Raw genomic sequence first — 25,210 nt, 5'->3', positions numbered from 1 at the left:
ACAAAATCTTCCTGCCCCTCTGGATGTAATGCAGGAAGCAAGGGGAGGGGAAGGGAGGCAGATGTGGAGCCAGTGGGTTGTGCTCCAGCATTCCCAACATTTGGAATATCTGCAAATATCTGCATTGGAAACATTTGGGATCCAACCAGGAAGAAGGAGCTCGGTTCTCACTGGGAGAGCTGAGGAGATGGGATGGGTTTGGATCACACTGAAGGAGATGATGTTTTCCAAACTTTTCCTGGGAATTCTGGCACGGGTTTAAATCAGTCGCACGCCGACCAACAGCCTGGTCTGGGGCCTGCAGGTGCAATCCAGATGTGAACAGCACAGCTGGGCCACAAAAGGTGTCAGATTTATCAGATTTATCAGATTTATCAGATTTATCAGGTTTATCAGGTTTATCAGTATCAGGTAGTCCACACTTTGCCCTTCCTTAATATTATCCTTTGTCCCATGCACCTGATTTCCTCTCCCAGCCCCTTGTGTTTTTCCAGGAGCAGATTAACATTCCCAGGTCAGTTCTGGGCTCTGCTTAATGGTTTCCCACTGCCAGAGGGCACGGATATTGGGATATTGGGAAGGAATTCCTGGCTGGGAGGGTGGGCAGGCCCTGGCACAGGGTGCCCACAGAAGGTGAGGCTGCTCCTGGATCCCTGGAATTCTCCAAGGCCAGGTTGGATGGGACTTGGAGCAGCCTGGCTGTGGTTATCTCTCTCTGGGAGTGAGACACATCACAGATACAATTTATTTTCCCCTCTTTCCCCATTTCCCCCCATTCCCTCCATTTTTTCATGTTTTTCCCTATTTTCCTCTTTTTTTTTTCTATTTTTCCCATTTCTTCTCCATTTTCCCCCGCTTTTTCCCCATTTCTCCCCATTTGTTCCCATTCTTCCCCAATTTTTTCCACAAACAGCCCTTTCCCTGAGAACCACCCAGACGACGCCACCTTGGATCTTCCCCTTCATCCCTGCCCACATAAACCCAGCTCGAGGCTTTTCTCCAGCCTGGCCCTTCCCTATCAAGGCGAGGATGTCACCCGAGGCCAGAGCGGGGTGTAAAGCTCCGAGATAGCCCCGCTATCACCTCCCCCTCGGGGTGAGAAGAGGCGTTATCAGCCCGTCCCGAGATAAGGAGCTCTGCCCTGAGTGACAGCGCCAAGATAAATGGCCCCGCATTGACTCGTTGATAAGGCCCCGGCTTAAATCCAAGGGAGCTCCCTGATCCAGGAGCTGGAATACAGCCCCACCAGCCAGGACAGGGATTGAGGCGGCCTCCAGCAGCTATTTTTGAGCACAGCTGAAATAGCTTCCCAACAAAAAGGGTTAATCCACCCCTGGCTTTAAGCCCCGGCTTTGGCATCACCTCCCGTGGGACACAGGAATCGGTTTGGGCTCCCAGGCTTTTGTTTCTCAGCCGCCAGGGTGGATTAGGGCAGGCTGATCCAGGGAGGAAGACAATCCCACCCCGTGGATGTGAACTCTGACTCTTGTCTTAGCCCCCGGTCTTGTCCAGTTCACCATCAAAGATCCACCAGTAACATCCTTTTGGGATTCCAGGAGATTGCCCAGTTCACCATTAAAGATCCAGCTGTAACATCCAGGCTCCTTTTGGGATTCCAGATTTCCCAGTTCACCATTAAGGATCCAGCCATAACATCCAGGCCATTTCTAGGATCCCAGGAGACTTCCCAGTTCACCACCAAGGATCCATCAGTAACATCCAGGCTCTTTCCAGGATTCCAGATTTCCCAGTTCACCACCAAGGATCCATCAGTAACATCCAGGCTCTTTCCAGGATTCCAGATTTCCCAGTTCACCAGCTAGGATCCAGCTCTAACATCCAGTCTTCTTTTGGGATTCAAGGAGATTGCCCAGTTCACCAGTAAGAATTCAGCTGTAACATTCTTTTGGGATTCCAGATTTCCCAGTTCACCACCAAGGATCCAGCTCTAACATCCAGGCTCCTTCCAGAATCCCAGGAGATTTCCCAGTTCACCCACAAGGATCCAGCTGTAACATCCAGACTCCTTCCAGGATCCCAGGGGATTTCCCAGTTCACCACCAAGGATCCATCAGTAACATCCAGGCTCTTTCCAGGATTCCAGATTTCCCAGTTCACCACCAAGGATCCAGCTCTAACATCCAGGCTTCTTTTGGGATTCGAGGAGATTGCCCAGTTCACCAGTAAGAATTCAGCTGTAACATTCTTTTGGGATTCCAGATTTCCCAGTTCACCACCAAGGATCCAGCTCTAACATCCAGGCTCCTTCCAGATTCCCAGGAGATTTCCCAGTTCACCAGCAAGGAACCAGCTGTAACATCCAGTCTCCTTTTGGGATTCCAGGAGATTGCCAGCAGTTCACCAGTAAGAATTCTGCTGTAATATCCAGGCTATTTCCAGGATCCCAGTAGATTGCCCACTTCACCATTAAGGATCCATCAGTAACATCCAGGCTCCTTCCAGGATTCCAAATTTCCCAGTTCACCAGCAAGGATCCAGCTCTAACATCCAGGCTCCTTTTGGGATCCCAGGAGATTGCCCAGTTCACCACCAAGGATCCATTGGTAACATCCAGGCTCCTTTTGGGATTCCAGATTTCCCAGTTCACCATTAAGGATCCAGCCATAACATCCAGGCCACTTCTAGGATCCCAGGAGATTTCCCAGTTCACCACCAAGGATCCAGCTGTAACATCCAGGCACATTTTGGGATCCCAGGAGATTTCCCAGCTCACCACCAAGGATCCAGCTGTAACATCCAGGCACATTTTGGGATTCCAGGGAATTTCCCAGTTCACCACCAAGGATCCAGCTGTAACATCCAGGCTTCTTTTGGGATCCCAGGAGATTTCCCAGCTCACCACCAAGGATCCATCAGTAACACCCAGGCTCCTTCCAGGACCCCAGGAGATCCATTGCTCTTGTTGGAAACTTCTCCTAAGATTCCCAATTCTCCATCCAAATTTTCCATGTCTCATCCCATCCATTGGAATTATCCCCCTACAATAACACTAAATAATTGCTCACCCTCTTCCATGCTCCACAGTCTTTCTGGAATTCCAGGCTTTATTTCTCTCCATTTGTTTGCTGTCAGTCTGTGTTACATCTTTTGGGTTTTTTGGTGTTCTTGAATAATCTGACAGTCAATGATCAATTCTGATTTCATTCTGATCAATGTATCAATGAGAGTGTAGGCCACATTCTGTCTTTTTAGAATCATGGGATTCCAGGATGTTTGGGTGGCCAGGGACCTTCAAGCTCACCTCATTCCACCCCTGCCATGGCAGGGACACCTTCTCTTGTCCCAGGTTTCTCCAAGCCCTGTCCAGCCTCACCTTGGACACTTCCAGGGATCCAGGGGCAGCCCCAGCTCCCTTGGGAATTCCATTCCGGGGCCTCCTCATCCTTCCAGCCAGGAATTCCTTCCCAATATCCCATCCAACCCTGCCCTCTGACAGTTTAAAGCCATTAAATAGAGCCCAGAGCTGGACCGGGAATGTTTGGTGAACTCAAGAGATGCCAAGACATTAAGGCCAAAATCTAATTTAATTCCAAGTTCTTGACCACTTCATGGTCCAGTCGGAAATTAATTAATTCTGAGGCAATTGTTGAAATTTCCAGCTTAGAAGAGGCTGAAAAACCCCTGTGGCAACCCCAGAAAATTCCCTGAGAGTTGTCCTGTTGCTCTGAGGCAGCTGCAGAGATTTTGGGATCCTTTCAGAAGCAAAAATTTCCCAACGCTCTGGAACATTTCCCCCAAAGCCGTGGTTCACTGCATTTTTCCTTTTGATGAAGAACTGAATAGCAGAAAAAACTTTTGTTGGACCATTTTCCATAAAACTCTTAGGATCTCCTGCTGCTTTCTTTCCCAAATATTTATTTTGTGGACCACCACAATGGTCTGTATGAATTATTGGTGGTCTGTGCTCTTTAATGTGGAGAGTTATTGCTTTATAATACATTTAATTTTTTTAATGTTATTTTGAGTCAATATTTTCATTTTTTCAATAAAATATTAACTCGAAAAATGCCAAAAAATCTAATGACTGTGGGGCTTTGTGTTCTTACACTCACATAAAAATATTATGGTTTTTAATGAAAAGACAACTCATAAAGTATTTTCTGTTCAAATCATTTTGGAAGTTATCAAAATTTCTGGCTTATTTAAAATCTACATTCTAAGTAGTACAAAAATGTGTTTAAGTAGCAAAGAGGAAAAAAAATTACACCAGTTTTAATAAAAAGAAAATATGGGAATGAGAATTTTAATAGGAAAGATATTAGGAAATAGTTTATTGGGAAAAGGGAATTGACTTTCAGCACTCAGAAGTGGTAATTAGGTGCCAATACTGAAATTGCTCACGACATCAGTTTGGCCATTTTTCACCGGCTCTGGTTGCCCATTTGGGATGGGATCAGACACCTTCCATGCTTTGGATGCTCCCCAAGGAGCTTTTCACTGCCTGGGCTTCCACCACAATTCATGGAAAGGAAGGGAAGGGAAGGAGAGGGAGCAGGAGGAGCAGCATTCCCAGCACCCCACCAGGCTCCTGCTCTGAATCATCCCAATTTATTTGTTGACAACAGGAAATCTCAGCAGCTGAGTCAGCTGAGAGAGGAACCAAAGTTCTGTTGGGATGAGGATCCGCTTCTTCCAGCTTTTGGTCCGTGTTTTATCCGACATAAAATGCTTGCGTAAAAAAACCAATTTTTTAAACTTCAAATGCAGCCTGAGATATTTTACCTGTTGATTAAGACAAAAGTTTGAATTTGTCCCAAATGTCAGCACCTTGATGCCAATGGAATTCCCAGTGGGAATGGATTTTGGGAGGGGTGTGTGTCTCCTGTTAAAAGACGTGTGTTATGCGTGTGTGTCTCTCTCTGTGCATAAATAGACACCCTCACACGCATTCCATGTTTGGAAGCGCTTTGGAGTAGAACGTTTGGCTTCCCAAGGAATTTTCTGTGTTTTCTGGCAGCCACTTCCAGCCAGGTTAACCTGATATTTCCCACAGAACTTCAGGCCAGGGAATGTGATTATAAAACTTTCCCATCCAGGCAACACTTTAAACCAAACTCATGATACTGAAGGATGGACAGATTCCACTCCCAGTGTGTTTGTGTGTGAGGAATCCAATGGATGGGAGGGCTTTAGACCCTCCATACAACATTTTTCCTTCTTTTTTTCTATTTTTTTCCCATTTTCCCCCTTTTATTCCCTTTTCAGAAGCGAATCAACAGAAGAGAAACCATTGGCCAAAGGAACCGAGTCCATCAGAGCTGACTGGGGTTGAACTCTTGGAGACAAATCTGAGCCTCAAAGACCCACCACAGTCTTACATTGAAGAAAATAAAAAGAAAACAGGAAAAAAAATCATCAAATTCCTCATTTTTAATGGGATTTTGAGGCAATGTAAGCGCGGAATTCCAAAAAATCAAATCAGCATTCGTGGAATAAAATACACAAGCAGATAATTTAAATAGAGCCAGGGATTGCTCCCTCCAGGCTCAAAGCTTGGAGGGAAAACCACAAAAACAAAGACACTGAGAAACCAATTTCCCGCAGAACAGCCCTGATTAATCTGTTTTCTGTGCAGACCTCACATGAGAAAATTGATAAAAGTGCTGTGATTCCCTTCAGCCTTTGGATCCCAGCAGAAATTATCATGGAATTCCAGATAATTCTGGAAGGGTCCTTAAGCATCATCTCATCCCAATCCTGAGCTGTGGGCAGGGACAGCTTCCACCATCCCAGTGTAATTAATTGTTATAATGAGGGGTTCTTCATGTCCTATCTCAAATATCCTCTGGAATTATGATGGAAAATCCAAGCAAGGATCCATCTCCTCACAGCAAATTATTAAATAAAAATGAATTTTATTTCCATTTTCCCTCTGAGGGACAAAATCAAGGTAGAGCCTGTAAGGGCCCTGCCAGCTTTGCTTGATTCATTTTATAAGCTAAGTTATGACCTCTATTCCCTCTCAATTCTTCAGGAATTCATTTGTTCAGGAGTAGGAATTTCACCTAAAACAACATTTAAAAACAGCAATGTCCTGGTTTGTGGCACCACTCCCCGGATGTCCCAGGAGAAGGAGTTCCATCCCAAAGTCTCATCTGCCTCATGCCTATTCCTCAGCTGTCCATCAGCCAAGGAGCCCATTGTAATCTTAATTTCCAAATGTGCTTAATGGGGCTTTTATCCAAGAATTTTTTGAGATGGAAATTATCTGAAAATTTAATTTCTCTAAATAAAGACGTGGAGTTCCTGGGTGGAGTCAGGTGAAGGGCAACACAAATAACGAGGGGACTGGAACATCAGCAGGAGGGGTTGAGGGACCTGGGGCTGTTTGGGGTCAAGAAGAGAAAATTGAGGATCTTATCAAAGTCTGGAAACATCTGCCGAGCATGGACCAGGTTCTGCTCCATGGGGCCCAGCCATGGGACAAGGAACGGGCAGGAACTGACCCCAGGAAGTTCCACCTGGGCATGAGGCAGAACTTCTGCCCTGGGCAGTGCCCAGAACTGAGCAGAGACCAGAGAGGGGCTGGAGTCTCCTCCCTGGGGATATTCCAGATCCATCTGGACACATGGATGGAGCAGGGGGATGGGATCAGTGACCCACTGTGCTCCCTTCCGGCCTGACCCATCCCAGAATTCTGTTGTTCACCCAAATTCCAAGCACCACATAACTGAGTTCATCCCTGTTTTATCAACTTCTTTGGTGAAAAATAACCCCAAAACTGGACGTGACCAATCCTGCAAATAATTTGTCGAGCAGGATTAATTCCTGGGATTTACTGGCAGCCACTCCTGTTATTAATCCAAAATTTAAAATCTGTTAAAACCATCCCCTGATCATTTAAAAACCTGAAAAGTTTTGCTGCATCCTTAAATAGATTTTTTTTCCCCCAGTAATTCCTAGAATTGACCCAGAAACCGCATCCAAATATTTTTTCCTCCTGAAAGGCAGATATCCCTAAAAAGCACCCCTCCACTGTTACTTCTGACGGATTTTGAGAATGGAAAGTGAGTTCTTAAAACATGAAAAAGGAGTTCTGGACGAATATTTGGCCATTTGAAATTAAAGATGGCCAAAATCAGCAGCCCTGGTTTTTGTGAAATTCCCATGGAAGATCAAAGGGAATACTGGGGGGAAATGCCCATTTTTGTGTTAATTTTCAGGCATCTCCCAAGGGTTTCTTCCTAAAGAGCTTTTTGGTCTGAGCTGTTGTGTCTCCCCATTCATTTTTATTGGAATAAATTGATTTAAGACGATTCTGGCCAGATTTTAAAAGAATGTGGTGAATAACCACAATATTTCTGAGCAATCTATCTCACCTTTCTAGGAGTTACTTTCCAAAAGTGTGATAATGTTTCTTTAGATGAACGTTTGTTTATTTTTTTCCTAATTCTAAACTTCAGGAGCATAAATGTCCCTGTAGAAATTGGTCAATTCATAATCTTCAAACATAAAAGCAGAAAAATTTGATTTTAGAATAATTAATGACCTCTGGGCTTCACTGAATGATCCCATGGCCTTAAGGAACCATGGAGGAAAAGAGGATTTGTTATTCCACATGGATAAAACTCCACTTTGAATCCCTGACTTCATTCAGATCCCTCCCAGTCTGGTTGTATCCCATATCTTACTAAAAATTGGGATGAAATACATGGATGGACCTTCCAGAATATCCAAATAAAATCAAAACAAATTGAAGTAAAATATGAACATTCCACAAAAATAGCGCTTCCCAACACTGCCTTAGATCACTGGAACATCCCGAAATTCCTTTTCAGGTTTGGGCTCATTCCCACTTTTCCCGCCTTGAATTTTGCTTTGGGGTTTGGGGTTTTTCCCCCTTTTTAAAATTTTTTTATTGGAGCGTGAATGCAAATATCAGCACCAAAACCCATTCCTAGCAGGACGGAAGGGAGACACACTGGGAACATCAACCATCTCTGGAGCATTCCAAGGATCTCACCAACATCTGGCCCGCCCACCCTTGACTTCCCAGCCCAAATCACGACTTCCGAAGCCTCTTGGTGCAGCCCCAGCCTTGTAAAGCTGAGCTTTGCCTGCACTTGTGCTGTTGACTCAGCTGCCGAGGGTATCCGGTCATTTGGGCTCCAGAGCTCCGGGCAGATGTCCGGAATTCCGGCCAAATCCTCCCTCCTGAGCTGCTGGCTGCAGGAACTGGCACAGAAGCCCTCACTAGCCCAGTTGGCCACCTGGACCCAGGATGATCTTTGACCCTTTTCCTGGCACGTCTGGGTGTTGTAAAACTCCATTTGTTGGCAGCCATGGGAAATTCTGGGATTTTTTCCCTGCAGATGTCCGCAGGAACCACAAGCTGATGTTTCCCGGCCTTCCCAGGGTTCCTCTGTTTATTTCCAGACCTCACAAAGTCCTCAGTGACGTGAAAATTCTTCTGTGGGAAACAGGAGAGGGAGGGAGAATCCAGGGGTTGATTGCACAGCCAGTTTTTCAGGGATGCACAGCAAAGAACCCCTGGAGATTGGGACATTTTTGCTTGGCAATTCTTCAGGATTGGTTTCAGATGGCAAGAATCTCACTTGAAAATAGGGACTGAGAGCCCTTCAACCTAAAATCTTCAGATGAAGACCTGGAAATGCATGCAGTGGAGAAGATGTGAGTGAAGGAATAAAAGACAGGAAGGAAGTGATGCCTTGCGCAGGCTGACCCAGAACAGAGATTGGACAGAGCTACAGAATAAAGCAGGGATTTATCCAAAGCATCTCCTCCATGGATGCACCTTGGGCAGCACAAGAGCCCAGCCAGGGCTGCACCCAAGATGAACCAAAATGGCCCCAAAATGCACGAGCGCTCCCGGGGTCTCTCCCTGGGATCAGTTCTGCTCCATTTGCACCTTGCAGTTCATTGTCCCATTCCAGCTTTAGCCCCTGCAGTCCCACCCTGCTTGTTTTTCTCTCTCCAGCCCACGGTGTTTGTGCTCTTGGGGCTGAGATTTGGATCATTTGTCCTTGGTGCCCAGCTGGAGCAGGAATTGTTTTGTCTCCCTGCTCTGTGCACAGAGCTCACCATGCCCTGATGTGAAGCTCAGACCCACACACTAAAGCAGCACAGAATCTGAAAAATATAAAAGCTCAAACCTGAGGCATCAGAAGGACCCCACATTTAAAATTTACATTTTAAACTTTCAATCCCAAAATTTCAGCCAAGCTCCTGAAGAAATTTGTGGGTTTACTGAGCAGTGTTTAGGAAAAAAACCCCCAAAGATTCTGGGGAAGTGATCAGGGGATGGGGGTAATTAAAGTTAAGGAAAAGAAAGGAAGAAGAAGGAAAATTCAGGTAATGATCTACATGGAAGGCAGGGAGAAGAAAACATCTTCCCTCTTAGCTGCTTCCTGCTGGAATTTTCTGTCAAAGGAACAAAATACGGTCATGGAATCACAGAATCCCAGGATGGCTGGGGTTGGAGGGACCTTAAGGACCAATCCCATGGGCAGGGACACCTCCCACTGTCCCAGGCAGCTCCAGCCTGGCCTTGGGCACTGCCAGGGATCCAGGGGCAGCCACAGCTGCTCTGGGAAACCTGTGCCAGGGCCTGCCCACCCTAACAGGCATGAATTCCTTCCTAAAATCCATCTAAATCTATCTAAATATTCAACTAAAATTAATCTATCTAAATATTTAATTTATATAAATAGTAATACATTATTTACATTACCAAAGACAGCAGATTAAACATTCAATTTTTCATCCCTGCCTTTTTCCTTTCCTTTGTTTCTTTTTTGTTTTGTTTTGGTTTTTTGTTTTGTTTTGGGTTTTTTTTCTTTTGTTTTTTGTTTTGTTTTTTTTTTTGTTGTTGTTGTTGTTGTTGGGTTTTTGTTTTTTTTTGTTTGTTTTGTGTTTTTTTGGGGGTTGGTTAATTTTTGTTTTGTTTTGTTTTGAGTTTTTTTGGGTTTTGTTTGTTTTGTTTTGTTTTGTTTTGTTTTTTTTCTCTTTAAACAGGTCCAGGCTGAAATCTTCACCTCAGGGAATTTCCCCCCGCCCCAGTTCTAAGATCCAACACCCCAAATTTTCGGGAGAAGTCACCCCTCAGATCCCAGCATGACTCAATCCCCCTCACCCAACACAACATTGTCCCTCAGGAACCCAGCACACACGCACACCCAGCGCTCCCAGCCAGCCCCTAATCCCAGGAAAACCGAGGTGGAAACTCATCTGAAAACGCTGCCGGGAAGTTTGCATCCTGGGATATTTTTCTCCAGTCCCTTTCCCTTCATTCCTGACTCACTTTTCCCACTGGCTCGTTCCTAACCAGGGGCTATTGTCTGGTGTTTGTGACATCACAGGCCGTCGCCGTGGCAACAGTGATGATGTCACAGGGGTGGAATTAGCGCCCATTAACAGGAACAGGCACAGGGAAGGGATGAATAATGACTTCAGGGCCTGGATTCGACACAAATTACCAGGAATTTTTTGGACAGGAAAGATCCTTGAAAGGTAAATGGGGCTTATATTTAAATATTATGTTTTCATTGGGCTTGGCCAGCGAACAAAAGCTGATATTTGAGTTATAAAACTGCAAACACTGGGGCGAGAACAGCTGGAGGGTCAGGAAAGTTTTTTTCCATGCAAATGAGCCAAGGATTGTGACTTTATTTGGAATGCTCATGGACAGGAGCGTGTGCCCTAGAACCCCACAAAGCCCAGGGCTCATTAACATTGAGTTTCTCAGCTTGACAGAGAATTGAGTTGTGTTTAACCACAGTTTGCTTTAAGTTGTCTTTCCCTTCTCAATTTGTCTCTATTTTCTGATTAACTTTGTTATTTTCTGCTTTTTCCAGCCTCAAACCCTTTAGGTTTGGATGAGGATGGATTACCAGCAGCAGCCTTCACCCATCACCAACCAGCAGGAAGAAAACCGTTGCTGAAATGCTGAATTTTATTAAAATCATTGACCACATGAACTCTGCTCTGGACTGAACCAGAACTGTAAATATTGCCTTTTTCTTATTCCTGTTTTCTTTTGTTTCCTGAGGGAAAAAAATGAGGACTAAGATAAAGGATGACGGATTTAGATGGGAGATTGGGAAGGAATTCCCGGCTATGAGGGTGATGGAGGGCTGGGATGGAATTCCCAGAGCAGCTGTGGCTGCCCCTGGATCCCTGGCAGTGCCCAAGGCCAGGCTGGATGGGGCTTGGATCACCCTGGGACAGTGGAAGGTGTCCCTGCCATGGCAGGGGTGGCACTGGGTGATCTTCATGGTCCCCTTCCAACCCAAACCTTCCACCAGCTTTGGATGTCCTGGATTTTGGACCAGGAAAACTTTTCCAAACATCCAGCTGGTCCATGGGTAGGAGATAATCCTGGGGATTGCTTTCCTCTGGGATGGGTGAGGTGGTGCCTTTCCTGGACAATTCCTGCTGGGCCAAATCCCTCTGGCAAACAGCTGCCACTCCCACCTTGTTTCCTTTATTTTTCCGTTCCTTAGTCACATCCACAATTAAATTCTCTGAGCCCACAGGGTGTCTCCTGCCCGTGGAGCTGGATGATCTTTAATGTCCCCTCCAAACCATACCAACCTGGGATTCTGGGATTCTCTGGAATTGTTCAATTTAGGATTCCAGCCACCTGCAGCTTTTCCAACACCCAGGAGGGAAAAGGAGGCGCCTCCAGAGGCTGCTCCTGCTGCTGCCCCCTTGTTTGTGCAGGGACAGCAAAGGCCCAGGAATCCCAGCCCTGATAACTGGAATTATTTTAAGGTTAGGACAGGGAATTTGATGAAATGTGAGAGGTGATTTTATCCAAGGAGAGCCACTTGAGCACGGAATGGCCACCTCTGACCTGCAGTTCCACGAAGCTCCAAAACAACTCCTTCCCTGAGCCATCACGTCCCCACTTGTCACACTGTCCCTGCTGGCACCTTCCTCCCCCCCTCCTCAATCTCTGCTATTCCTTGGCATTTATTGTGACATTTTCCTACTGATTATAGCACATTTTTTTCCTATAGCAAAATGCAACCTTTTCCTATAGCAAAATAACAGCAGAGTGCAGTTCTCCCTTTTCACCACTTGCTGAGATTTCCCTTTTTCCTTCTTATTTTTCAGAATGAAACTGGAACATCATTTTGCAAGGAAAAAGGGGGAAAAAATAAAAAGGAACATGACCCAGAAATTGTAGCTATTTAATTCTAATCTTTTAATTCAAAATTTAAGTTTTAAAGGGTCAGGTTCTGAGATTCAGATGGAAGTTTCAATTCAGGCTGAAAATCTTGTTTCAAGTCAAAATTTCTTCATCTTCAGCACCTTGGGCTCACTCAGAGAGGATTCCCAATCTGCCCAGGAGCTGCTGACAGCTGGAACACCCTGTGTTCATTGTGACATTTTCCTACTGATTTAACAACAAAAAAAAGTGGTTTATTGCACAACATTTTCTTATAGAAAAACACAATTTTTTCCTATGGCAAAATAATAGCAGTGTGTAGTTTTCCCTTTTTACCACTTACTAAGATTTCCTTTTTTCCTTCTTATTTTTTAGAATGAAACTGGAATATTATTTTGCAAGGAAAAAGAAAAAAAAAAAAAAAGAGGAACATGACCAGGAAATTGTAGCTGTTTAATTGTAATCTTTTCATTCAAAATTTAAGTTTTAAACCTTTGGCACGCTCAGAGAGGATTCCCAATGTGCTCAGGAGCTGCTGACAGCTGGAACACCCTGTGTTCATTGTGACATTTTCCTACTGATTTGACAACAACAAAAAAAAAGTGGTTTATTGCACAATTTTTTCTTATAGCAAAATACAATTTTTTCCTATGGCAAAATAATAGCAGTGTGCAGTTCTCCCTTTTTACCACTTGCTAAGATTTCCCTTTTTCTTTCTTATTTTTCAGAATGAAACTGGAATACTATTTTACAGGAAAAAAAAAAAAAAAACAAAACCAGAAATTACCAGGAAATTGTAGCTATTTAATTCTAATCTTTTAATTCAAAATCTAAGTTTTAAAGGGTTAAACTCTGAGGTTCAGATGGAAGTTTCAATGCAGGTTGAAAATCTTGTTTCATGTAAAAATTGCTTCATCTCCAGCACCTTGGGCTCACTCAGAGAGGATTCCCAATCTTCCCAGGAGCTCCTGAGGGCTGGAACTCCCTGTCCCAAGCACCTTCCCGGGCTGAGTGTTTCTCCAGAGGCCCCAAGGCTCCCGCCCCATCCTTTGGCAGGCGCCAGCAGCAGCGCAGCCTCCGGGCAGGAGGGTGCAAGCCAAGCCTGGAGGGGGCTGTCAGCAGGCAGGGATGTGCTGGGATGGAGGCTCCGGAGATGCCAGGAGGGTGGAAAATATCCCTGTGTACAAATCACAAATGGGATGGGAGTGCTGGGAATGTGCCTTGAGCTGCGTCGCCGGCTGGGGGCTGTGTACAAATCACAAACGGGATGCAGCTGCTGTGGAACTGCCTTGAGCTGTTTGATTTTCCAGCACCAGCCTCATTCCATGGTTATAACAATGGGAAGATGCCACCAGCTCACATCCCAGGCAGCAGACACAGAACTCAATGTTACAACTCACTCTATATAAGTTTTTTGACCAATCACACAAAGCAAAAGCACATTGACAGTATTTATATCTGTACAGTATCTATTCTATATTGACAGTAGTTCCATCCAACCACTATAAGCACACGTACCTTTGGTTAAACAATGCTTGCTTATTTCAAATCCAACACCTGCTTGTGAGCCTTAAAACACAACACACAGAGCTCCATTATTAAGCTTCAACCTTCCTAATATCTCACCAGATAAACTTTTCTGTAGCTTAGAGAGTTATTCTAGACAAGCATTAATACACAGATCATTGTTCTATTTGTCTTTGCTTTTCTACAGTTTAAATAATTTTTCTGCTGGCCAATCTCATGGTTGCTGCTTAGCTCTAATCACAGTTTGCTGTCTCTGAGGCCTGCCTTTTGCAGCTTTTCCAAAACCCTCTGATTTTGTGGATTCCCACAATTACCTCTCTCAGTTCACCTAAAAAGAAACCTTCGTAACCATTTATAAATCATAATAAACTACCCGTCGTTTATTAACTCCTTTGCATTTCCTAGCTTAATATAATATATCTGCTTATTACTTACTTAAAGCCTCTTTTTGCTGGCCAGGATTTCACTCCCTGCTCCTGACAGCGGGATCAGGCTGCCCATCCGCTTCCCCCGGATCCGCGACCCCGCGGATGCAGCGTGGAGATAACGGTCGCGAGATAACGGTGACCCGGGGTGTCCTCAGCTTGTCACTCCTCATCCCAAATATCCTGAGGAGAAACAGCCCCCCCGGGACAGCAGTCACAGCTCCCAGGTTATCTGCCCTGCTCTTTAGGAACTTTTAACGCAGCTTTTTCTGTTTAGAAATCGTAAAAAAAAACCCCAAGTTTTTAATTTTTGAAGGTGTTGGAAGATGTCCCCGTGAAGTCAGCGTGTTGTAAGAAGTCATTAAGTAATGCTTGTTTAGAAGGGAGGTTGCTTCCTAAGAGGCCCCACACAAATGGCTTTATATGCGTGTAAAGATATGTCAAAATATGTCAAAATGTAAAATAAAATTATGTATATGCAAAACTAAAAATAGGTATGTAAAAATATGTGAAAATAAAAATAAAAGCATAAAAATAAAAATAAAAACATAAAACTAAAAATAAATTAAAATTAAAAATAAAAATTAAAAATAAAAATAAAAATAAAAATTAAAATTAAAATTAAAATTAAAATTAAAATTAAAATTAAAATAAATACAAATGCAAATGTAAATATAAAACCCAAATAAATAGAAATAGAAATAGAAGTAAAAATGTGAATAAAAATAACCATTAAATATAAATATAGCTGTTGCTATAAATATAAATATGGCACTTTACTGACACACCTGCTCACATGTGACTCCACACAGACATTTAAGAGGGAGCTTCTGCTTTGATCATCTTTCATTTTAACCAGGGAAAAGTGGTGTTTTCTTTATCCTGTTTTACAGATGGGATGAGCCCAGGATCAGGGATTTAAGGCTGAGTTTAAGAAGTGTCTCACAAATGAGATGAGCTGAGAATCGGGGACTAAGGGCTCAGTTTGGGAAGCATCTGAGATGAGAATCAGGGATTAGGGCTGATTTTGGGAAGTATCTCACAGCTGAGATGAGCCCAGAATCCGGGATTTAGGGCTGAGTTTAGGAAGTGTCTCATAGCTGAGATGAGTCCAGGACTGGGGATTTAGGACTGGGTTTGGGAAGCATCTCACAGCTGGGATGAGCCCAGAATTAAGGGCTGAGTTTGGGGAATGTCTCCACACCCTCCACATCCTTGCTTTTCATAATCCTTCCCTTTGGACCTCTGGGTTCCTAAACAAGATCAGTGTGGCAGAACTTGGTTGACCTTTGGAGATGTTTTCCACACTGGACTGACCTTCCTCAGGCTTCAGTGAAGTTGTGTGACTGTTTGTGGGTAGGACAGGGAATATTAATGTTGGGATAATGAGAAACACCCGCTGGAAAAGGTTCCCCTTGCTGCAAGGAGCAGATGCAGCACATCTGGCACCAATTCCCAGCCATCCAGCAACGACAGGCCACGAGAAGCACCAGAAAACCAGCAGCCCCAAGTCCTGGGCTGATCCCAGCCTCTGCTGCTGCTCATGTTGTTATGGAAGTACCGCCAGCCTGGGGCTGTGTACAAATCACAAATGGGACAGGACTGCCGGGAACGTGCCTTGAGCTGTTTGATTTTCCAGCATCAGCCTCATTCCATGGCTATGACAATGGGAAGATGCCAGCAGCTCACATCCCAGGTAGCAGACACAGAACTTAATGTTACAACTTACTTTATAATTTTCTTGACCAATCACACAGAGCAAAAGCACATTGACAGTAGTTCTATCCAACCACTATAAGCACACGTACCATTGGTTAAAACAATACTTGCTTACTTCAAATACAATACCTGCTTGTAACCTTAAAACACAATGCACAGAGCTCCATTATTAAGCTTAAAACTTCCTAATATCTCACTAGATAAACTTTTCTGCAGCTTACGGAGTTATTCTAGACAAGCATCAATACACAAATCATTGTTCTATTTGTCTTTGCTTTTCTACACTTTAAATAATTTTTCTGCTGACCAATCTCATGGCTGCTGCTTAGCTCTAACCACAGTTCTGCTGTCTCTGAGGCATGGCCTTTTGCAGCTATCCCAAAACCCTCTGATTTTATGGATTCCCACATGGAAGGCTTGCTGCCTGGCCGCTGGGGTGGCTCTTCCACGCCGGGTGAGTCACTGGGAGCGTGAGGAGCCAAAGCTCCCCACCTCAATCCCTCATTTATCACATCCCTCCCCTCCCGCCTGTCTGCACCGGCGTCATCGCCCCGGCCCCGGCTGCGGGGCCAGCGCTGCTCCGAGCAGACAGAAATGGTGAAACCAGCAACATAAAATAAAATATTTCTGCCGGCGTCGCCCTGTATCTCCATCTGATCTTGCATTTAACACCAGGCCAGACAAATCCCACTGGCTCTGAAATATTCTCATTCCAGGGAATGCACCATAGGGAAAGTATTCATCCCTCTTGGCCTGGATAAATATACAGGTACAGATAAATATGTGCACGGAGAGAGATTTTTAAAATACGCACACCCACGTGCATTTTATGACCCTTCACCCACATATCCATAAATCTCCAGGCTCTTCCATGTAAATTTCCCCCGGAGTTCAGCTGCAGATGGTTATTGATAAAATATGAACTAATGCTCACAACACCCCTGTGCGTTTAAGGTGGAATTGAATTGCAGTAATCTCAGCCCACTAAAAGTTAAATTCTGAGGCTGGACCAGTTTTCTGGGGTTTTTGAGAGCCAGTAAAGTGAGACAGGTCCATCCAGAGGACAATTTGATCAGGTTCAGGATTTATGGGTTAGATATAGATGTCAAGTGGGAAGCAGCACAGAGATGGAGGAATTAATTGGGAATGTTTGGGGTGGAATTTAGGTGCTCGTTCAGAGCCCTAAGACCAGTTTTCAGTGCTGGCAAGTTCCTCCGAGCTGGAGACAAAAATTCCCATTATAAAACTTGGGAAACTACTCAGTGTAGCCAGGTGGACCCTGAGGAATAACACAGGTGAGCCCAAAATAGTTATCTGTGAGCTGATGACCGGAATTTTGGCCTGTGCAGAAACTGAACTCACTTCAGGCAAGCTGTGGTTCTCCAAATAAACCTATGGAACTCCAGATTAATGGAGACATCACCACAGGGATCCCACCCATGGCACCTCCAGGAGCTCTGGAAAACCTGCATCTTTCTGAACTGGAGCTGGAGGACCCACAGGCTTCGCCAAAATATTTCAATATTCAAAGCATTGCATTCAAAGCTCCCCAGAATTCCAAGGGCTGGGAGTGAAGGAGATAATTAGATGATAATTGGCCACAGAGGGATGTGGGGCTCAGCTTGGATCACAAAGTGTGGGACCACAGGAGGTGTGGAAGAGGCATTTATCTCCTGACTGAAGGACAAACTTGCAAGAACTCTCAGGAGAAAATCTTAAGAGAGGGATCCTGAGAATTTTCCTTCACCTGAAGCATTCCAGAGAATCTTTTTGATTGCTTCCCAGTGCCATTCACCTGGATAGAGAGTGTTTAAGATCAGCTCCAGTTTAGGTTTTGCAGGAATGCCAGTGGTCACCAGGAATGCAGCTCGACAGGGGAAACACCTGAAAAGAGAAGAAAAAGTGAAGTAAAAAAATATTAACAAATTGCAGGGTTTAATCTCCATGTCTCCATTAGAGATTCGATGTCCATTGGAAATAAAATTCTTGTTTCTAGCAATTATTGTTGATATATTTTGACTAATTAGTTGGATTGGCCAGTGATTGTTCAGGAAATTATTATAATCACGAGGATTATAATATATATTATAATTATATATCATGGAAACAAGGGTTAATTAATATAGAGGTATAAATTTATTTATTTAATTCATATTTTCATAGATTTTTGAGAGCAGCAAATGCCAAGCTGCCCCTAAATGCAGCACAGGGAATTTGGGAGAAGATCCTGGGATTGTCCAACAGCGGAATGACAGCCCTAGTGCCCCCACCAAGTTAAAAATGACAAGAAATGATGGAGACTCCAGAATTTCCTTGAGAAATTCCACAGCTGTTAAGTCTTGCAGGAGCTGAGCTCATGGGTGTGATTCAGCGGCGATGAATTTCCAGCACGGGGCCCTCAGAGGTTGGACCCAGCACTGGGCAGCAGCTAGAAAACCACACAGCTTCTCCTCCTGACCCGTTGGAAGCGGGAATTCCGCGCCGGAGGCTGAGCAAAGCCGGGATGGGCAGACACTCGTGGTGAGTGGAGAGGTTTCAACCAGGGCATGAAGTTCACCTGGCGGTCAGAGCGGCTCTCAGCTGAGGAGAGCTCATTTTTTTTGGTCCAAAATCCACTGACTCCATCCAAAGTTTTCCATTGGCCGGGTTGGGGTTAGTTTGGAAATGATGGGAAAATTCCGTAGCTTCCAATTCCCTGCTTTTGGAATTTGCAGGTGCTGGGATGAGCTGGAGGCTCCTGTTTGCTCAGGGGCTTCAAAGCTCGGCTCAGACAGCTCCATGCCTGGGGAAGAAAAATGAATTTAATTGCTCAGGCAGGTAAGTATTTAAATTTGGACATTCTCCAAAAATGCATTTTTTTTTTAAAGGAATTTTGTACGGTGTTGAAAAAAGGGAAAATTATCCACGACACAGCAACACTGATGAACCCAAAGGAGGGCTGAATGCAACCATGACCCTCCAGTTTTTCAATTTAGGGATTTCCAGGCTTAATCCCATAATTGTGCTGCTCCAAGATTCCCTTTCTTTGCAGAAAAATGTCTCAATATAAGTCAGAACCAGGCTATATAACAATAACTGAATGAAACAGCAAATTCAAATAAATTCAGAACTTTTAATCTGAATTATGATAAAATAATCTACTTTTGCCATTGGAGACTAAAGCAAGGATTTTATCTGAGTTTAAATTCAACAAGAGTGAAATATTTTGAATATTGGCTGCTAAGAGTAGAAAGTTCCATGCGAAGTTTCACCACTTCAAGGTTAAACCACCTGAGAACTTCCAAAAATTTCAGGTGATCATCCTGGAGTTCATAAAAAAACAGATATGAGCTCCTAAAAATCTTCTGGTCCATCCCAAAAAACAAAAGGAGTTTGATTTGAGTTTCAGCTCCCAGATATTTCGGACAAATGTTGTGTAAAGAGATTTCTGTGGCGCACACACGGGTTTTCCTACCAGCCTTGGCTTTACCAAATAGATTTATTCCACTTAAATCTTGCGATTGTCTTCTCCATAAATTCCACTGGATCACACAGGATTGGTGGTGGGACAACAAATCCTACAGCAAGGCACACAGAGATTCCCCCTAAAGGTAATTTCTACTTGGAGGAAGTCATTGCCATAGAAATTAAATAATCATCAAGCTTTTGATGATTAAATCCATGTCTATATTGGTAAATAAATAATGAAATAATAATAAAATCATCTTCTCTCCTGCCCTGACCACTCAAAATCTCCATGCAGAGTTGAAAATCCCAGTTCTTCCCATTCTGTACCCGTCAGGAATTTTCCTTTGGCTGCCTCCAGACCCAATTTGTGCACACTCAGGTTAGGAACATTTTTCTCATTCCCGGAGAAATTGGTGAGAATACGAAAATGCTCTTTATGGGAATATTAAAAATGATCTTTATTTTTTAATACGGAGACAACGCTTGAAGTCTGCCAGAGGTTTCTTGATTTCTTCCCAGGAAATTGAGAGAACAGCCAAAGTTGATTATTTTCCTGAACTTTGAGAGAAATTCAGCTCTAAAGGCTCCATGGCCACTGCTGGCTCTCCAAGGTTGTCACTTATTCCAGGATCTCCTCATTTTGATGGAAAAATGGGAACAACACCAATAATAGGGGTTTGTCTTTTGTGGGGTTGGTTGATTGGGGGTTTCTACCTGTGTGGGAGGACAATCCACTGTTTTCCAGGAATTTATTCCTTATCTGTTCTACTAATTATGGAATAACAAAAATAAATCCTCAGCTTAGATTCCACATCAGACAAGGAGATAATTGGAACTTACTTTGGAAGTTTTCTCACCGGCCTCCAACATTGTGATACTCCAAGACAATAAATATTGGAAAAAATAAAATGAAATAAAAATAAACACAGAAATTCAGCGAATTAAAACTTCCTAGTAGGCCCCTCAATAGCTGAAAAATACAGAGCAGGATTATTAATTATTAACAACATTATTTTACATAAAGTTATTTTCTGAAACATTCAACTTTTTACACTGTTCTTGTACTTTAGAAGAAGAAATATTATTATTATTATTAATTATAATGTATTATAAAATAGTATATTATTCATAGTATATATAATTCTATTGTATTATAATTACAATTATTATTATTACTACTGCTATTATTTTCTGTAAAATTTTATAACTTTTGATACCACTTTCCCATCAATATTAATGAATAATGTAATAACTAATATTTCAGTTTAAGGAACTATTTTCTAATAATGTGCTTTTTAAAATTAATCTCTTATTTCATTTTTTTTCCAATGGCACAACTCTGTCTTCTTCCTGTACATTTTATGTCCTAGGATTTTTTGGGAGGTATTTTTATGATTTTATTTTTCCATAGTTTATTGCAATATGGCTTTATGGACCCCAAGTGCACCATAATAAATGATGGGAAAAATAACTTACAAGGGCAATAATCCCAGTTATGGCTGCTATGGAATATCCAAGGAGGAATTATAGGAGCTCCAGCAGCCTGGGACGAAGTTTAGTTTATCTGCAACGCTGCTGGAATTTGTCCTTTTTATTGGGGATATTCTGAAACACTTCAAAAATGCAGCTTAATTCCCATGCTGGTGCTCCATGGAAAAGCTCTGTCCTGGAAAGGATTATGGTTCAATCCCAAAAATCCCAGGCAAGGATCCCCACAGGCTTCCCTGAGCTTTCAAACTTTCCCCAATAACTCACTCAATTTAACATTTAATTTAATATTTAAGGAGGCAGCAGCGATGAAAATGACGGGAGGAGGAAGTTTCCTGGTGGATTTTGCCAGAAGCTTCTTCAAAATTATCCAGGGCTCCATGAATCCTTGGGGCTCAGGAGCAGTGGATAATCCTGGTCCTCACTCATGGTCTTTCCAAGGTTGCTTTTCTTGCTCTGGATTTGAGGGATCAATAAAAGGCAGGTAAGAATTTAAATTTGCAAGTCACGAGAGCCAGGCTCTTCTCCTTCCTTAGGCTTCATCCAGAGAATTTTTGGGATAGGGAAGAGGAGGGAACAAGGACCTGGCACCGCTGTCCAGGAAACGCAAAGTTATTTCCCCAAATCTGCAGAAAATTTGGGAAATTTTGGTTCATGTCTCCTTCCATATTTGTATCCATAAAGAGATGGCAGCAGCTCCCCATGGCCTTTTCCATCTGCTTCAGGAGGACTGGGAAAACTTTTCCCATTCCTGCCTGGAGCAACCTCACCTGGTCTCCACAGGTCCTTCCAAGAACTTCCAAGGGCTGCTCTCTGAACTGATCACACAATTTACACGCAAATTATGAAATTATGCACCACAATGTATTTGCATGTTTGTGTCCACGTCCATTCATATTTCACAGTTTATATTTATTTACCTTGTGTCTCCCTGTGCCTCAGTTTAGACACAGAATGCATAACTATGTTAAGAGAAATCTTTAATTTTTTTATTTTTTTATGTGATACCAGGTTTAGAAGGGAGAAAACAGGAAAAGGGAGTTGTGGTAGAAGATGGGAAAATAAGGAAAACACCCCAGTGCTGCAAAGAGATGAGCAGGGAAGGTGTTGTCTCTAAGAAATTATCTGTTCTCCTCCCAGTCCACCCACTTTCCAGCTAAACAAAAGCAAATTTTCCTCTTTTTTTTCCCTCTGGGAATGGGGAGCCTTTCCCTTTGCTCTCCAGGACAGGATTTGACAGCTCCCATCAGGAACGGGCGTGAAGTTGCCCAGATGTGTCTACTGAAGGAACCGTTTTCCTGGTGATGACAGAAGCCTGGCAAGATTCCCAATCAAAATTAGAGTGGGATTTCCCCCCTCCCACCCCACTCTTTCCAAACAAAAAAATCAGGAAAAGAGGAACCCGAATGCATCAATGCATCAACCACACATAAATGACAAATCTCCTTATTTCTTCTTCTTCTTTTTTTTTTAAGGTTTTTAGAAAAGACAGGAAATTTTAACACTGCCCTCCCCAGGGCCTCATCTATCAATCAGGTCTTTCCTTTGGCTCCAGGATATTCCACCCCTCTCCCTCTCTTCCTCAATTTGTAGTATCTTGTACAGGAACCCCAGGCCATGTTTAATATGTTTGGGTTTTACACTGACAACGTAAAGGTCAACATTTAAGTTAGATTATGGAATCAGAGCAGTCCCTTGGGATCAACGCAGAGCCAAATAATTCCCATTTAATTGTCCTCTTCTCCCATCCCCCCCTTCCAAACAGCAAAGTCCTGTTATTTCCTCATTCCCTCAGCCTCGGAATTGTATCAGGCCTGATCTCAGGTTTATGTGAAGCTGGGATCAAATTTTCCAAAGTACTTCAGTGAGGCTTTGGTCATAAAAGACTGAGGCATTTGGGAAGGAGGAAGACTTCTTTTGTCCATACTGAAATCCTTGGGGATTTGGTGGGACACAAGACACCTGAACATCGTGGTTTTGTAAGACAGAGAGAGGAATAAATGCAATCTTTTAACTTTGTATTCAATTAGAAACATTCTGGGGTTTGGGTGTAGACTGGAGCAGGAGCCGGGGAAAACAGTGAGTGCCAAGGGGAACCCAGGATGGGAATAAACCTGAGGGCCACCCACTGTATTTCAGGCAAACCACACCACAATGTGGCAAATTCCAGGGAATCACACATCCCATGGATAAAGTTGGAAGGGACTGATGCCCTGTGCAGGCTGACCTAGAGCAGAGGCTGGACAGAGCTAAAGAATAAAGCAGGGATTTATTCCAAGGACCTCCTCCATGGATGCACCTTGGGCAGCACCAGAGCCCAGCCAGGGCTGCACCCAAGATGAACCAAAATGGCCCCAAAATGCACGAGCGCTCCCGGGGTCTCTCCCTGGGATCAGTTCTGCTCCATTTGCACCTTGCAGTTCATTGTCCCATTCCAGCTTTAGCCCCTGCAGTCCCACCCTGCTTGTTTTTCTCTCTCCAGCCCATGGTGTTTGTGCTCTGGGGCTGAGATTTGGATCATTTGTCCTTGGTGCCCAGCTGGAGCAGGAATTGTTTCGTCTCCCTGCTCTGTGCACAGAGCTCACCATGCCCTGATGTGAAGCTCAGATCCACACACTAAAGCAGCGCAGAATCTGAAAATATAAAAGCCAAAACCTGAGGCATCAGGAGCACTGGACATCCTGCTCAAGCAGGATCCCTTAGTCAGGAGAAGCTCTGGAACACTCATCCTTCCAGGTGTGCAAGGCACAACCAAGGCTGACCTGACCCACAGCTGGCTCTAGTCCTGCCCCACCTGGGATTTTGAGACCTCTGCTTGTCCCTTACAAATAATATTTCCATGATTTGTTGATTCTGATAATATCAGATGCCTCTGAAATGGCCCTTCCCAAAAACACATTTCTAATCCTCCTAAAGGTCTGCAGAAATCTGGAACACACCAAAAGAAATTGGAGAGTTTGTTTCTTTCTCCAGCTTATCCCACAGCATTCCATGGTTTGATTTTCACCACAGAACTGGAGATTTGGATTTCCTCATGTGGAAACAGGTGAAATCCCACGTGCCATGCCTGATTCCCAGGATGAACTAGCAAGGAGAAGGGATGTGAAGTGATCTCGAGGCTCTCCAAGGTTTCTGAACTTTCTGGCCACCATTATTGGCCACCCCATTCCAAGGGCCGAGCATTAATTTGTAGCTGAGGAAAAATCTTTGGAACAAGTCCTGTGAGAGATTAGAGGTTGTGCCCCTGGATTTAAAACAAATTATTTTAATTGCTGTGCTAGCCAAACCTCTCTAAGTGCATTAGGTTGTGTCTCAAAAGAAGGATGGAGATCAGGAATTCCAAGTAGAAAGAGTTCCTTTATTCGAACATGGATAAAAACATACAGAATTACCTCAAAACAGCTGAAATTTTTATCCTCAGGTCCTTGGAACTGGCTTGGACAGCTGAGCAGTTCCTTCTAAGATGAGCCTTTCCCGGTGAAATCACACCCTGATTGAACAAGGAAATTCCCAGCACGGATTGTCAGGATCCCATGATCCCCAAGTTTGCTGACATCACTAAAATCAGGATTTCCTCTCTGGGTTGGGTGCCTGGCGCCACTGGATTCCTCCACAAGGTGTTTGGATAAGACTGATATCCTGAGGTGCTGCTCCTTCTGGAGCTGCCATCCAAAATCAGGGAATCATTAAGGATGGAAAAGACACCCAGGATCATCCAGTCCAACCTTCAACCCAACACCCCCACGGTCACTAGAACGAGTCACAAAATGCCACATCTCCTGTTTGCTGAACACCTCCAGGGATGGAGACCCCAACACCTCCTTGGGAAGCCTCTTCCAATGTTTAACCATTCAGTCAGGAATTTTTCCATGGTATCTGACCTGAACCTCCCCTGGAGCAAGATTAAAATTAATATAATTGTTTAATAAATTAATAGACCCCTCCCCTTTTTGTTTGTTTCTTTCTTGCTTTTCAGTCCAGACTTTTGTCCCTGGTTGGAAAATATTTCCTGGGAGAAGCCAGGACAGGGGACAAATAGAGTTTCAAGCAATATCCACATTTTTATTCCTGAAATATAAACCCATGGCAAACTGATGGAAGGAAATCTTGGAGTTTTATCCCAAATTTTTGCTTTTCTTGGGTTTGAGGTATTGCATGATTTTTGCTTCCAATAGCAAAGGAAATATTGACTGGAGAATGCATCCTGTGGGATCATGTCCTGAGTGGATCCCTGGAAAAGATGAGCTTTCTGATTTCCTTATTCTCCAGAATCATTTATTCTTCTGGAATCATTTATTGTGGTTAGAAGAAGGATAATCAAAGGATAATTATTCCCATCCTTATGTTCTTGACACTTGGACTAACTGGGAAGGAATCAGAAGGGAAGTTCAGTGGATAGAGGAAGGGGCTGAAAAAATCTAAAATTTTTTATATTTATGCCTCAAACTGC

This window comes from Camarhynchus parvulus, chromosome 2 (assembly GCF_901933205.1).
Source record: "Camarhynchus parvulus chromosome 2, STF_HiC, whole genome shotgun sequence".
Lineage (NCBI taxonomy): Eukaryota > Metazoa > Chordata > Aves > Passeriformes > Thraupidae > Camarhynchus > Camarhynchus parvulus.
This window is presented reverse-complemented; position numbering follows the sequence as displayed.